The following is a 13,423-nucleotide window of genomic DNA, read 5'->3' on the forward strand; positions in this document are numbered from 1 at the left end:
AGTCTACTTCCAATGTGATTTCATTACCATGAGCGTCATGATGACACTGCTGATGTCATACATCACACATGTCAGAAGTTGTGTAGAGAAATTGCCTTGGGCCTTTATATGGACTAAAACACACTCACGCTAGTTTGTTTAACTGGCCCATAAACAATGTCATGCACAACAGAAGAAAAAAAAAAGAAATCTGTTAGGTTAAATTAAAAAACAACACCTGGATGAAGAAACACCCATACCTGAATAAAAAATACTGTCCATTATTCACAATTGTAAGTGCTCCATTGAGAGTCTGTATTACATTACTGATGTATGAATGTCCTCTCTCTGTAGAAAGACTTTATGAACTGCTTTGCAGTATTAGTGCTGTTCAGAACAGTATGGTTTTATGCAGGTTGAAATTTTTCACTTAAACCCTGAGAGATTTACTAATCCACACTGCGGTCTAGAGAGAGCAGATAAGCACAGAAACTGCCTTTATGTGAACAGGCTGAAGTACAGCACTCGTGGGAGCCTGCCAACCATGATTCACTTCCTTTCTTGAGCAACTGTCTGCTCATTTTCAGCTTGTTCACTGCTGGTTTCAATTGGTTTTTGCCTCCCTAAAAAAAAACAAAAAAAAAAAAAAAAAAAAAACCTTAAACTTTATTTGAAGATCCCATGTTATTGCACACATAAATATGAATAAATTCTGTTCTTGCATATAGGGTTAACATCATTGATAGGTTTGGTTTAGATTATTTACTTGTCACTATGCATAATATAATATAATGCTATTATTATTTTTATGTGGAATTATTCATACTGTAAGTAAGTGTTATTACTATATAACATGTACTAAAAACTTAATACAAAAACAATTTTAACTCAGAAATTGCTAGTAAATTTCAAAAACAATTAGCAATAAATGATATTTTCTTGTAAAATGTATTTCAATGCTCTTTGTTTTATTCACAACTTTGGGAAACAAAAACAAATCTGTCTAAGAAATGTCTTTTAAACAATCTGCCCTGAGAAATTGCTAGTAAATTTGGTAATTTTGGTAAAATTTGGTAAGTGTTGTAGGTTGTAATACATTATATCTTAAAATAATTATAACTGAATTTGTAACAATGAATTGCTATGTATATAATATATGAACGGTGGTTACAATTATTCATGAGATTGTACAATGCATTATAAGGTGCATTACTAGGCATAATTAATGCATTAAAACTACTTTTATAATGCATTAAGGCTTAAAGTAAAGTGTTATCGTAAATTTCCCAAATAAATAAAAAAATAGTCACACATTGCATTAAAGGTATAATTTGTAAGATATTTGCAGTAAAATATCCAAAATTCACTAGGCTAGTGTTATATATTTTGTCCAGCTGATTACTAACAATATCTCTAATGTTTTCAACTACTTGTAAATCATGAGAAAAATTCCCATTCTAAACAGTTACATGGGGCAGTGCAGTCGCCTGTCAATGACGTTAGTTCCCCTTTGTTACCGCCTTTACTGACGTAGAAACCACATGACAACAGTGTCGTGGACAAATGCGGAAGTAGTGTCTAGCGTCCAGTAAACCATTAGCTTGCTTCAAGATTAGTATTAAGATTAGTATTATCGGGCATACATTCTAGACCCGCGCAAGGACGCATCTGATCCATAGTCTGATCGCGTCTTTTCATTTACTTTGTATGTAATCTACTCGCGCAAATCGTTGAACTCGCATTTGAAAATTATGACATCAAACACAACATTTATAAAACTTTAAAGTGATAAATCCATGATTTATCTTTCCGTCTGATTGATGGTCGTCAGCAGTTGGGTAGAAGACAACAAATCCCATCATTCCACGTTCCTCAAACCAGGCGATTGTTATTGTTTTGGTAGTGCACCCTCTCGTGGCAGGTCCTACAACCTGTACCTTTAAACGTGATATTCTTAAGTAGAAAGACTGACATAGTATGTTCTTGTAAAACATAAATATGAAGTATATTTTGCAGCTGCAAAAACAAAAATGATTATGCAGAGTTCTTCCTCTTTTTATGAAGAGAACAATATCCATTATCAATTCTTCCTTCCTTTCAGAAAGGGGAACACAGAGCCATCCTTTATCTTGAGAAAACAGAGCAGGGAACTTGAGGGGCAGGGAACTTGGCTTGTGAGGGCACCTCATCCTGCCCTGGGCTTCATGTGGAAAGCGTGTCCTCCAGGGAATGAAGACACCAGTCTGAACCACACACAGCCTGTGGGTCTGGTCTCTCCTCAACCACCACCAAATCCCTTTAGTTTACAGCCTAGTCAAACTCTCTCTCACCGCAGACCACCCTACATATCGGAATCAACATCTCTCTGCAATGCAGAAAGACAGCGAGGGAAAGTCACACATGGATTTGGGCTGTGATATGATGGATGGGTTTGATAGGCTTTTATGGAGGTTGAGACAAAGGGAAAAGAAAGGAAGCAACCCAAGCATGGTGTGGACACTTGACAAAGCTTTCTGTATTGAAAAAAAATGACTCTGTTCGGGGAAAAAGATCAAAGGAAGGATTTTGGAGCAGCCTGAAGGAAGCATACTGATTGACTGCGAGAAGGTGAATTGATTTGTATGGGGTGCATGGAAGTATGATGGATTTTTTTTCTGGATTTTTTTCCCCCATCACAACAATCCCTGAGGGATAAGAGTCCAGGGAAGGGGGTGGGTGGGGTGTAAATCACAAAACCTAGAGAGGTTTTGCATGGCGTAAAATAAGCAGTATGCAAAGTATGAAGACACCACTGCTTATGCAACTCCACCACCTGTTTCCAAAGCAGACGATGGCTGATGAATATGCAGTTTGTCACACTGCATATCTGATATCTGTGTTTATTTGACAGGAACTGTTACAAAAAACATCAAATGGATCATGAGTGAACATTGGAGGAACACACTAACCCAAGTCATGTTGGTTCATAAAATGTTGGTTTTCAAATCAAAAAGATCCAAAGGTCAACGAAATCACAGCGTAAGCTTCAGAAAAAACGAGACATGATCCGCTAAAAACAGCACAAATAAATTGGGACTGAAACAAATGGTCTCATATTAGTCTATCTGGATCAAATCCCTCACTGTATAACTTATGAGATTTTTTATTTGTTTACCAGATGAGCTTCACGTTGCTTATGGGATACCAACACTAATAACGTAAGCAGCAAATAAAGCAGAACCATTAATTCCGACCTGGCTCGCGTGAAGCCTTGATTGTCTGACATTGCTAATATCCTGCCTATTACGAATGGATTGAAAGCAAATTTAACTGCGCAGTGACATGCCTGATTAGTCCTGAGTTTCAGGGGAAGTTATTCGCCATCAGGCAATTATTAGAAAGGCCCAGGATTAAAGAAGGACTGAAACAGGAAGTCAAATTAAAGTCCCCCCGATATGCACAGCTAATGAAACGTTTTCAAATGGAAGCAATTCCAGAACAGTGGAGAGCACAGCGTGCTTTTGCAAAAAATACAAACACATATACATGAACCCCCTGCCATTCAAGTCAGTTTTCAGAACAAACATGGATGCCCCCACAGACATACAAAGTTTTTCCCTGGGTGTTGGTAAGTAAAGGTTAACTAAGGTCAAGCGCTAGATGTTACTTCCTGAACTTATCCTGGTAACACTTTAGCGTAAGGACCAATTCTCACTATTAACTAGTTGCTTATTAGCATGCCTATTATTAACAATTTGGCTGTTTATTAGTACTTATAAAGCACACATTCTGCATACCTAATTATCAAACTTAACAACTACCTTACTAACTATTAATAAACATAATTTTTATTTATTTATTGCCAAACAACACAGTTGTCAGGAATTTCTTGGTGAGCTCAAACACATTCGTGCATACATACATAAATTATTTCAACTATTAAAATAAACATTATACAGAGATATAAGTGTCAGAAAAGTTTGTTAATGGCGAGAATTGGACAAGTGTTACCAAAAAAATAAAAATAAAACCTAAATCAGACTTAGGGACCATTCAGATTAAACGTGTTTTGAACTTAAAATGCAAGTGAGCAGTGGAATGGAAAAGCTCAATATCTTTTTTTTTTAGCTTTTAGCTTTTAAAACTACTTTAAACTTAAAAGTGCTTAAGACATTGAACTTTAAAAGCTACTTCAAACTTTAGACTGCTTAATTTTGTTCTATTTGTTATTAATAATATTACATTATGTCAAATTGGGGTTTGTATCTTTCTGAGAGACTTAAAAGCTTCGAACTTTTAGCTTTTAAAATTACTTTCAACTTAAAATTGCTTTAAACGTTGAAATTTTAAATCCACTTCAAACTTAAAACTGCTTCAAACTTCAAGCTTTTAAAACTTAAACCTACTTTAAACTTGAAACTTCTTCAAACTTAAAACAAAAACAAATTTAAATCCATTTGTCTTGACAAACTTATTAAAATCTAGATTTAATATGCATTTACTTACATAACTCATGTATGAGTAATACAGTATAGCAAAATCACATGAATTGTAGTGTGATATGGCTGTATTTTGACACGGCTGTGATTCAGCTTATCTGCATCTGATACAGCAATCATGCTTTAGCTCAACCTCATGTTCAGCATAAAACATTAGTTTGAATGTCCACTGTGGAAAGCAATATATTTGTCATAATATCCTTTCATCTGTTCAGAGTGATTTCTTATGACAGTGCAGTTCAGTGCATTTGTTGGCTGCTTCTTACAAGGTATTATTGAAAGTAAAAATAACTTCCTTGTTTACAACAGCATTTCAGTCTCTTTAAATATAAAAGTATTTACTGCTGACTTGTAAAAACTGTTTCTTTGTCACCATCTAAAGCTAGAACAAATAAACTAAAATCACCATCATGATCACACAGAAAGTTTCTCAATACTAAATTCTAAATATACTAACTAATACTAAATATATTTAAATACTACTGTTTATAAAAAAATAGTATTGAATAATAATATTTATTAAACAACAACAGCCATCATAAAAGTCAAAATACAAAGGCAGCACCATGATATACAGCACTGAAGTTACATAAAATGTAACATGATGAGAGTAATGACACCAAAAACTGGCAGTGAGATTTACCCAAAAACGAATTATATCTCATGTTTAACCACTATAGAGACATCAGAGGGTGAAGCAAGTTCCAGAAGAGGGTGAGGCCCTCTTTGCGGGTTCATGAGCTCTGAATGACTGCTGAAAACCAATTTTTTTAAATAGACATTATCTTTATTAACACACTGCATATTTGAAGTGCATTATTGCCTACAAAAACTCTTAAAACTACATTCCATGACATAGAAACAGTATAATTTATCAAATTATAGTGGATTTTGGTGTCTGCTATATGACACTCACTTTGAGAAACATCGCAAGCAGGGTTATACAAAGAGTGAAAGAGTTGAAGTTCTGTTATTACTAGAATATCACACTTTTCTTAGCCAATAAGATTCAAGGATGAGAAATAACTGTTGTAAAAACTGATATGTTGAGTTTTACTGAGTTAGTTAGCTTAATGTAAACTTGCTGTAAATAAAGTGGTGCACGACTGCTTAATAAACGTTCACTTACCAAAAATGTGACCATGTTTTTTTTACAGTCTCTGACGCCACCAACATTTCCATGTTGCCATTGTACACTTGTAGTCTGAATTACAGTTCAAAACAAATTTTTGGCTTGAGAAAAAGAGTTCTATTCACAATCAAATGACTCATATGAGCTGCTTATTCTAGCAAAACATAAACCACTATGTTATGGAACATATTGGTTCTTTTAAAAAATGGTTCAAACGACCCATATTGGTTTGAATAAGTTTTGTCGAATACTTCACTGAATCAGTCAGAGAGGTTATTGACTCTGACTCTCATCTCTTCTTCTGGTCTGTTCCTGTTTATTCTGTAATCAGACCTGGATGTCTGCTTTCCACAGCACCACCAACACTAATGCTGCTCCATAAGTATATGGAGCACTTATGCAAAATCATAACTGTAATATCTTTATTCCATTACCATCAATGACAAGTTCCAATGAGTCATACTCTACATATTTATTCATCAAGATATTTCCTATATCCCACAGTTCGAAAAGCATTTCGCTTTGCCAGTTATGGAGCCACATTACATTGTCCCTATTGCAGAAGCTTTATTTCAGAGACAGATAACCCGTTCCAATTTTTACTGTGGTCACAAGTTAATTAATCCTCAAGGAGGATTCAAAGTGCTACACTTTAACACAAAGCTTTGTCTCCAGAGCCCAAATGACTCTTTGTTGAGGATTAAATAAGAGGGAGAAGGGAATGAGTCCCACATGATGGGGACAGTGAGAGGCTTTGCTCTGTTTGTAATGCTCCAGCAGTGCCATTAACCCACATTAAAATCTGAATTTATGCACACACTCTCAGGTCAAAGACTATCTCCTATCCCCTTCATCCCACACCACTGAGGCTTTAAGAAGGAAGGGCATCACAGTAACAGTTAAATGACCACACTTTGCATGCTGAGAGATGTTTTAGCAGTGATAGGCCACATTTTTCATCCCACTTAGTACATCAAGTTGATAACTGAAAACTGTTCAAATGGATAAAATGAGCAAAATGCCATTGGTGGTAATAGAGGGTGCACTAACAGGGGTATGCAACAATTTTGAACAATGGGTTTATATGCATTTTTAGCCTGGTTATTTGCTTGAAGCTCATTTTGCAATGGCTGAAGATCATTTTAAAACATGTGAAATAATGTTCTTAAACAACACAAAATAAATTAACTGAAACTCTGTGTTCACATTGTTACCATCCATCTTTAAGAACCATATATATATATATATATTTATTTTATTTAACACTTTAAATAAACAGAAGTTTTACATCAGCAAGGTAGTAAATCTTTCAGTGTTAGTGAATCAAAAACTAAAAAAGTCTCACTAATCTTTAGTGGTTTTAGTTTTTATTACTGTATACATTATTTCTAAATAAATAAATAAATATTGCTTTTTGGCATTTGACCTTTTGCAAAGTTGACAGTTTATGTCATTTACATGTCAGGTGTTTTATTAAAAGTTTGCAGGCTGTTAAAACAGGTCATTAATAGAAAAAAAATACAGTAGAACAAAATAAAGAAAACTAATTCATAGCATTGTGAAAAATTGCCAATGAGACATTTAGTTTAACTTGATGTACTAAAATACATCAAAAATACAACAAAAAATAATAAAAACATGATATTTATTTGGTGCCACAGTGAGTTTTTAAAACTGCATTTATTGATTTATTATTATTATCATTATTATTATTTTATTTTATTTTATTATAATTATGCTGTCTATATTGTACAAAGTTTTCAATGTTCAAAGAGGCCATATAAATTTCCTACGGGCACTTTGTTGAGAAGTGAGGCCATCAGAGTTTGTGTTTCATGCCCCTAACAAATGGGCAGCTGTGCCCCTGGGCACCCGCCTGCTCTGGGCAATCATTTGTTCAATAGTATCCATTTGCATAAGCAAGAAATGTCAGATAATTTGAGAACTACCCAAACAAAAAAAAGTGCTGTGCTCTGAAGTTTTCAAAGAGCTGTTGTTGACAGTTTAATTGCAGTTACTCTCAGAGTAGCGCATTAATTACTGCGTGGTACTTAAATGTCAGGATATTGACTGAAATATAGAGACCCTTTTTAAAAAGTGAATCAAAGATGTGGGGTAAAAACAGAAAGTTCAATTACTTTAATTTGTTGAATGGATTGCTAAAATATGATTCTGATTGGCTTATTTCTGTCCGGTATGACTGATTCAGCATTTTAACCAAGTGAGGTTTGACTGGTTAATATGGGCTGGAAAAATACCCTAACAGTATTTTTATATTGACAACCATTCAAAAGTATAACTGCATTCTCAGGGCCGTTTTAGTCAAAAGCCCTTATTCTGACCAAATACCACTGTACAGCAATGTTTTAATAACAGTTTATGAATGCAATATTAATACAAAAAAAAGTAAATAAATAAATAAAATATATGGTCTAATGTGTTTCTCTAAACATTTCATCACCTTTTCAAGGTCAGATCCACCACCATCTGCATCCTAAAATACATACATGTGACATAAAAACTGTAAAAACATTTATTGGAATGGAAGTGAAACAGCAAATATCCTGTGGCACATGCTGTGTAGACAGTCAAGAGGCTTGCTATCAGAAATGGAAAGATTGTAGCAGTGTGCTTCTTAGTAAGATTTGTGTTCATATCTGTGCCTGGCCCAGGTGCGATTTGGATTCCAAGCAGGACTCAGCAAGAGCACCAGCCAACAAAACAAACCAATTTGTCTCATGCAGCCGTACCATTCCCCTCTGATTGCTGCCTTTCAGAGTTTAAATGGCATGTAAAGATACCTTTAGCACTGTGAAGGACATTTAATTTTGTTCTTTGGTGGTAAATTTCAAATTGATATATAGTCGTAAAAGCAAATTTGAGAGCTCAGGAACATTATGGAGTGACCTTTAAATGCAACATGTTCAAACCCACTGCAATTATGACAAACACAGACAAGTGACAATGTTGAAGTTTGATAGGTTGTTTTGTATAAATAGGTTGTTTGTTAACTCCACCCCCACCCCACCCTCCAAAAAGTTTTCGATTCTACTTTGGACATCACAGAGCAGCCAAACACAATTGCAAAGTTCTATATTTTAATAATTATTCACTTAAAAACTATTTTCCTGAAAAAAAATGTATTATTATTATTATTATTATTATTATTATATATGCATTTTATTATTTGTATTTAGCATAGATCAGGACAGTTTGGGACCCATTGGGCCACATCCTATCACTTGAGAACCTCTATCTTGGATGTCCATATAAATACCCTTGTCATAGAGGAGCAGTTGTTAAGAGAAGGACACACATTTAACTCCAGCCATTAATGTCTAGATATCTATCTCGATGTACACACACTTCTCAGAGAGCTACCGTCACTAAGAGAAGGATAATTCTTGTTAGACAGGACAAGGAGCTTCAGAAAGCTTAACGGCACAGCATACATCAATCAAATGTCAAACTTAATCAAATTGGACTGCCGTCACCTTGTTACAGTCCAAGAAATCTCCCTGTTGTCTCGAAGCAATCGGCCATTTGAGCATGCTGGATCTAATTTAATTCAGCAGAAGCTTGATTTTAAATCGTATAGCCATGCAGGGAATCTTCTTTTTGCATGGATATTAAATTAGAGTTCAGGACTACACCAAGAATAGCTTTCAATTTTCTACCCTGGGTTTAGAGAGATATATTGCAGATATGATTCTGGCCCTTGCAGATTCAGTTAGCTGATGTTTGGGGTTCTTTATTTTATTATGACTATTATTTTTTTTTCATTTTTTCATTTTTTTTTTTGTAAATAAGGGATTAAAGGAATTATTGACCTAACAATGAAGATTTGCTGAAAATGTCCCCTTTCTCTCTCTCTTTGACCATGTAAGATGAAGATTAGTTTGTTTCTTTATCGGAACAGATTTGGAGAAACTAAATATTATGTCACATGATCACCAATAGATAATCTGTAGTGAATGGGTGCCGTCAAAATGAGAGTCCAAACAGGTGATAAAAACATCACAATAATCCACAGTCCCATCAATTAATGTCTTGTGAAGTGAAAAGCTACATGTTCGTATAAATCCATTAAGACATTAACTTTAAATGAGTCCTCTATACAATGTTATTGCTTAACATTGTCTTGTCATCTTTTCTCAATCAGGAGGAAAATATATAAAGATCAACCACCGCTTACAAGTGAAGACAGCCCAAAATAGTTTTAAATTCATTTGTTAGTGTATTTGTTTCTTACAAACATACAGCTTTTCACTTTACATTGATTGTTGGACTGGAGTCATGTGGATTATTGTGATGTTTTTAGCAGCTGTTTGGACTCTCATCTGACAGCACCCATTCACTTCAGAGGATCCATTGGTGAGCAAGTGATGTACAGTAATGCTAAATTTCTGTCCCAATTAAGAAACATACTCGTCTACATCTTGGATGGCCAGAGGGTGAGCACATTTTCAACAAAGTTTCATTTTTAGGGAAACTATTTATTTAATAGTGTTTAAAAGTGTCTTTAAGTACTACCCTGAAAACATGGCATAAAATAATAACTGAATTTAAACAATTCACATCTATAACAAAATGCTACCAATAGCCATAGGGTTTTTCACACATATATTTCTTTTTGAAAAAGTACTGGTAAATTATAGCTCAGACATCATGCGTGAATGCAAATTTCTCCCTTTCACCACTATTTTTTACAAGTATTATTTTTATTTATTTTTTATTCACCCTGCAGTGTGATCGACCCCCTAGGCTTATCACTCAGGAGTAAAAAATACTGTCAAATTGGACAGAGAAACCTAAGAGCTTTTCCTCACTCAGGAATCAGATAAAGAAAACAACATAGTACATAAAGGTCATTTCCGATTATGGACATAAAAATTTACCTGTATTTTTGTGTTGAAGTGTGAATAACATCTTAACCAAAAGACAGAAAGTCTTTGTTTGTGTGAACAGCAGATATGTTGTATTTACCAGAAAAGTTAATCTAACAATTTTACGGTAACTTACCAGTTTAATGTGTGAATGTGACAACTGATGCCAGCAACACAAAATGTACATTTTAAAGAACCAACAGTATGTAAATGTTTAAACAGAATAATATGTGTAATTTTTTATATATTTATACATGTGTTAAGTTAAATAGCTTCCTTTTTGGGGTAAAAAATAAATAAATGAATACAATTAAATGATATATATTATTTATAAATGTTTTGACAAACATCTTGCAAATTCTGCAAGTGGTATATAAACTTATATGAGAAACCTTATATATATATATATATATATTGACACCCTAAATGTGTGACATATTTACACATTTCTGCTCACAATAATCGCTAGATGAATTCTGGAAAAATATATATATTGACCAGTGAAGTTATATGACATGATTACAGTTGAGATATCTGTATCGTCCTGCCACAGGCTCTCTGAGGATCAGATGAGAAGATAATTGTTCTGAAAAGAGACAAAGAAACATGAACTTGGCCATTTGAGGGGCCTGGAGATTTACTTTCCCTGAAAATTAAATAAGGGCAAAATATCCAATTGCATTAGTAAGAGTCAGAAAAGGCAGCAAATCGAGTTTGATGTTGTTTATATGAGAGGAGACTGGTACCTGAATGTTGAAAGGGATGAAATATGATATTTATAACCCAATGTTTAGGGTGGTTTGTCATCGCCTTTTACGTGAGAGTGGTTCCTGTGATGAGGATGGTTGACTATCTGTCATTTCTGCAACGCCATGCAAACAGGCTGAAATGCTCAGATGGTGCAGCAAATTATCCCGTCTCATCTGGGTCTGAGCCACAGTGCTTGAAAAACACACACTGGCTTTGTTTCAGACTGGATGAGCCTGTTAAGGGTAACGTTTACTCCAGCAGTGGCTCCTACAGTGTTCAGCATGGAGCATTGTCCCACACATAGCTGCCATACACATGCAATTGTTCTCTTTCTCATCCAAATGATCTCTTTTCCACTTGAAATCACAAAATAAAATGCTACCAAATATGACAATGATAGGGATACACTGTGATCTATACTGGTAAAAGATTTTAGGTTAAATGTAAAAAATAAAAATTAACTAAGAAAAAAAAAATTATAAAATGAATAAATATATTTTAAGATTTAAGATTTAAGAAGATGATTTCAGATTTACTCCACCTATTTCAATCCTATCGACATTTCATTCACATCGAGCTCAATCAGATCGACTGAGGTTTTTACATGAAAGCTTTTCAATCCAACTAAGCCATCAACATGATTGCTAAATGGATTATTTGGGTGCATGTTAGCGTTGCTAATTACATAAATAGTCAAGTATGCAAAAGGTCCAAGATCGAAATTTATAATGTATAACATAATATATTTATAATTATTATTTAATTTAATAATATTTTGAAATAATCTTTTCCAAAATAAAATATGAATATTCATAAAGGATAATAAATATTAATATTAATAAGGGATACTTTCTAGGCAGAAAACACTGGCAGAAAACATCAACAGAGGATAGTCATGCAAAAACATTATGCTTTTTAGCAGGCACTTCACCTAATATGAAAAAAGGCTTTTTTGAACCTTTAAATTATATGACACATCCTAGTGTTACTATGCTGAGAAAACTGAAGCGGACTGTAGAAATGTGGGTGGTAATTTGCCCATATGTTATTCAAACCATAGTGACACATAACCTTGACTAAAGTCTGACTTTATGAGTCTTCACATAAAAGGCAAAGATGAAAAAATACAATTCCATCACGCACTGCTCTTAATGAATATACCAGTATGAATGATTTTATTACAGAATGTTAAGTCTTAAAGGGATAATACCAAGCCGATCTCACGGCAATTCGTACATATTTTATAAGGTGGCTTATTAGTACGATTTCGTATGACCACACTCGTACAAATTCATAAGATTTTTGCCAAATCGTACGTATTTTATGAGTTGCAAAATTCGTATGAATTTGTACAAATGACCTACACCTAACCCCGCCTCTAAACCTAACCATCACTGGGGTTGAGGCAAATCGTATAAAATCGTACGAGTGAGGTCATACAAATTCATACGAATCAGCCACCTCGTAAAATACGTACGATTTGGTCGTGAGATAGCGTTGGATAATACACACCAAAATTTTATTCTATCATCATTTACTCCCCCTTGTCTCATTTCAAAACCAGCAATATTATTTATTTTTTTTTTTTTTTTTTTTTTTGCCAAATATCTTTTTTGAGGAGCTGCCAGCAATATTCCCTTTCCAGATGCCAACATGAACCTATATTTCAGTCTATGCTGACACACTTTCCCCAGAAACCTGTTTGTGTATTCCACAGATACCGCTGCTTTTTCACTCCCACCTAAACATTTGTCTTAGACGTGAAGTTCGCAGGACTTGTCTTCTGTCATGAGTATTAAGACACATATAAGCTACCTGAGTCAAATGTTACTGGCAGGCAGTTTGGGAAGTTGTTGTCAAGGTAGCAAGGTGTTCTCCTTTTAAATCCCCTTTTTCTGCTGAAATTAATGTTGTCATTCTTCATTTCCTTATGAAAGCCCTGTAATGAAGATGCACAGAGAAAACAGTCATAAATTATGGCAGTGAATAGATTGCTACTGCTGTGTTTTGGAAAGTGATTTCAGTCATGTCAGAGTAATTGCCTGCTGTTAGATAGGGAATGTGAAGGATTTTAAATAATGGAAAACATACTGCTGACTCTCCAGCCCACATCTCGACAAAAAGTTGCAGTTCTTTTGTTGGTAGAGGTGGGTGGGACATTAATATAGTTTCTGATAAGAGATCCAACCAGCTTAATG

The 13,423-nt window shown here is 34.5% G+C and overlaps 1 long non-coding RNA gene across 1 annotated transcript; it reads right to left on the bottom strand.

Moving 5' to 3' along the window:
* Window positions 1-3,176: 3,176 nt before the first annotated feature.
* LOC132097130 (uncharacterized) lies at window positions 3,177-4,807 on the bottom strand. Its single transcript, XR_009422671.1, has 3 exons — window positions 4,538-4,807; window positions 4,131-4,344; window positions 3,177-4,093 (listed from the first exon to the last, which is right to left on the bottom strand). It is a non-coding gene; the product is annotated as an uncharacterized LOC132097130 (long non-coding RNA).
* Between the last annotated feature and the right edge of the window lie 8,616 nt (window positions 4,808-13,423).

This window comes from Carassius carassius, chromosome 21 (assembly GCF_963082965.1).
Source record: "Carassius carassius chromosome 21, fCarCar2.1, whole genome shotgun sequence".
Lineage (NCBI taxonomy): Eukaryota > Metazoa > Chordata > Actinopteri > Cypriniformes > Cyprinidae > Carassius > Carassius carassius.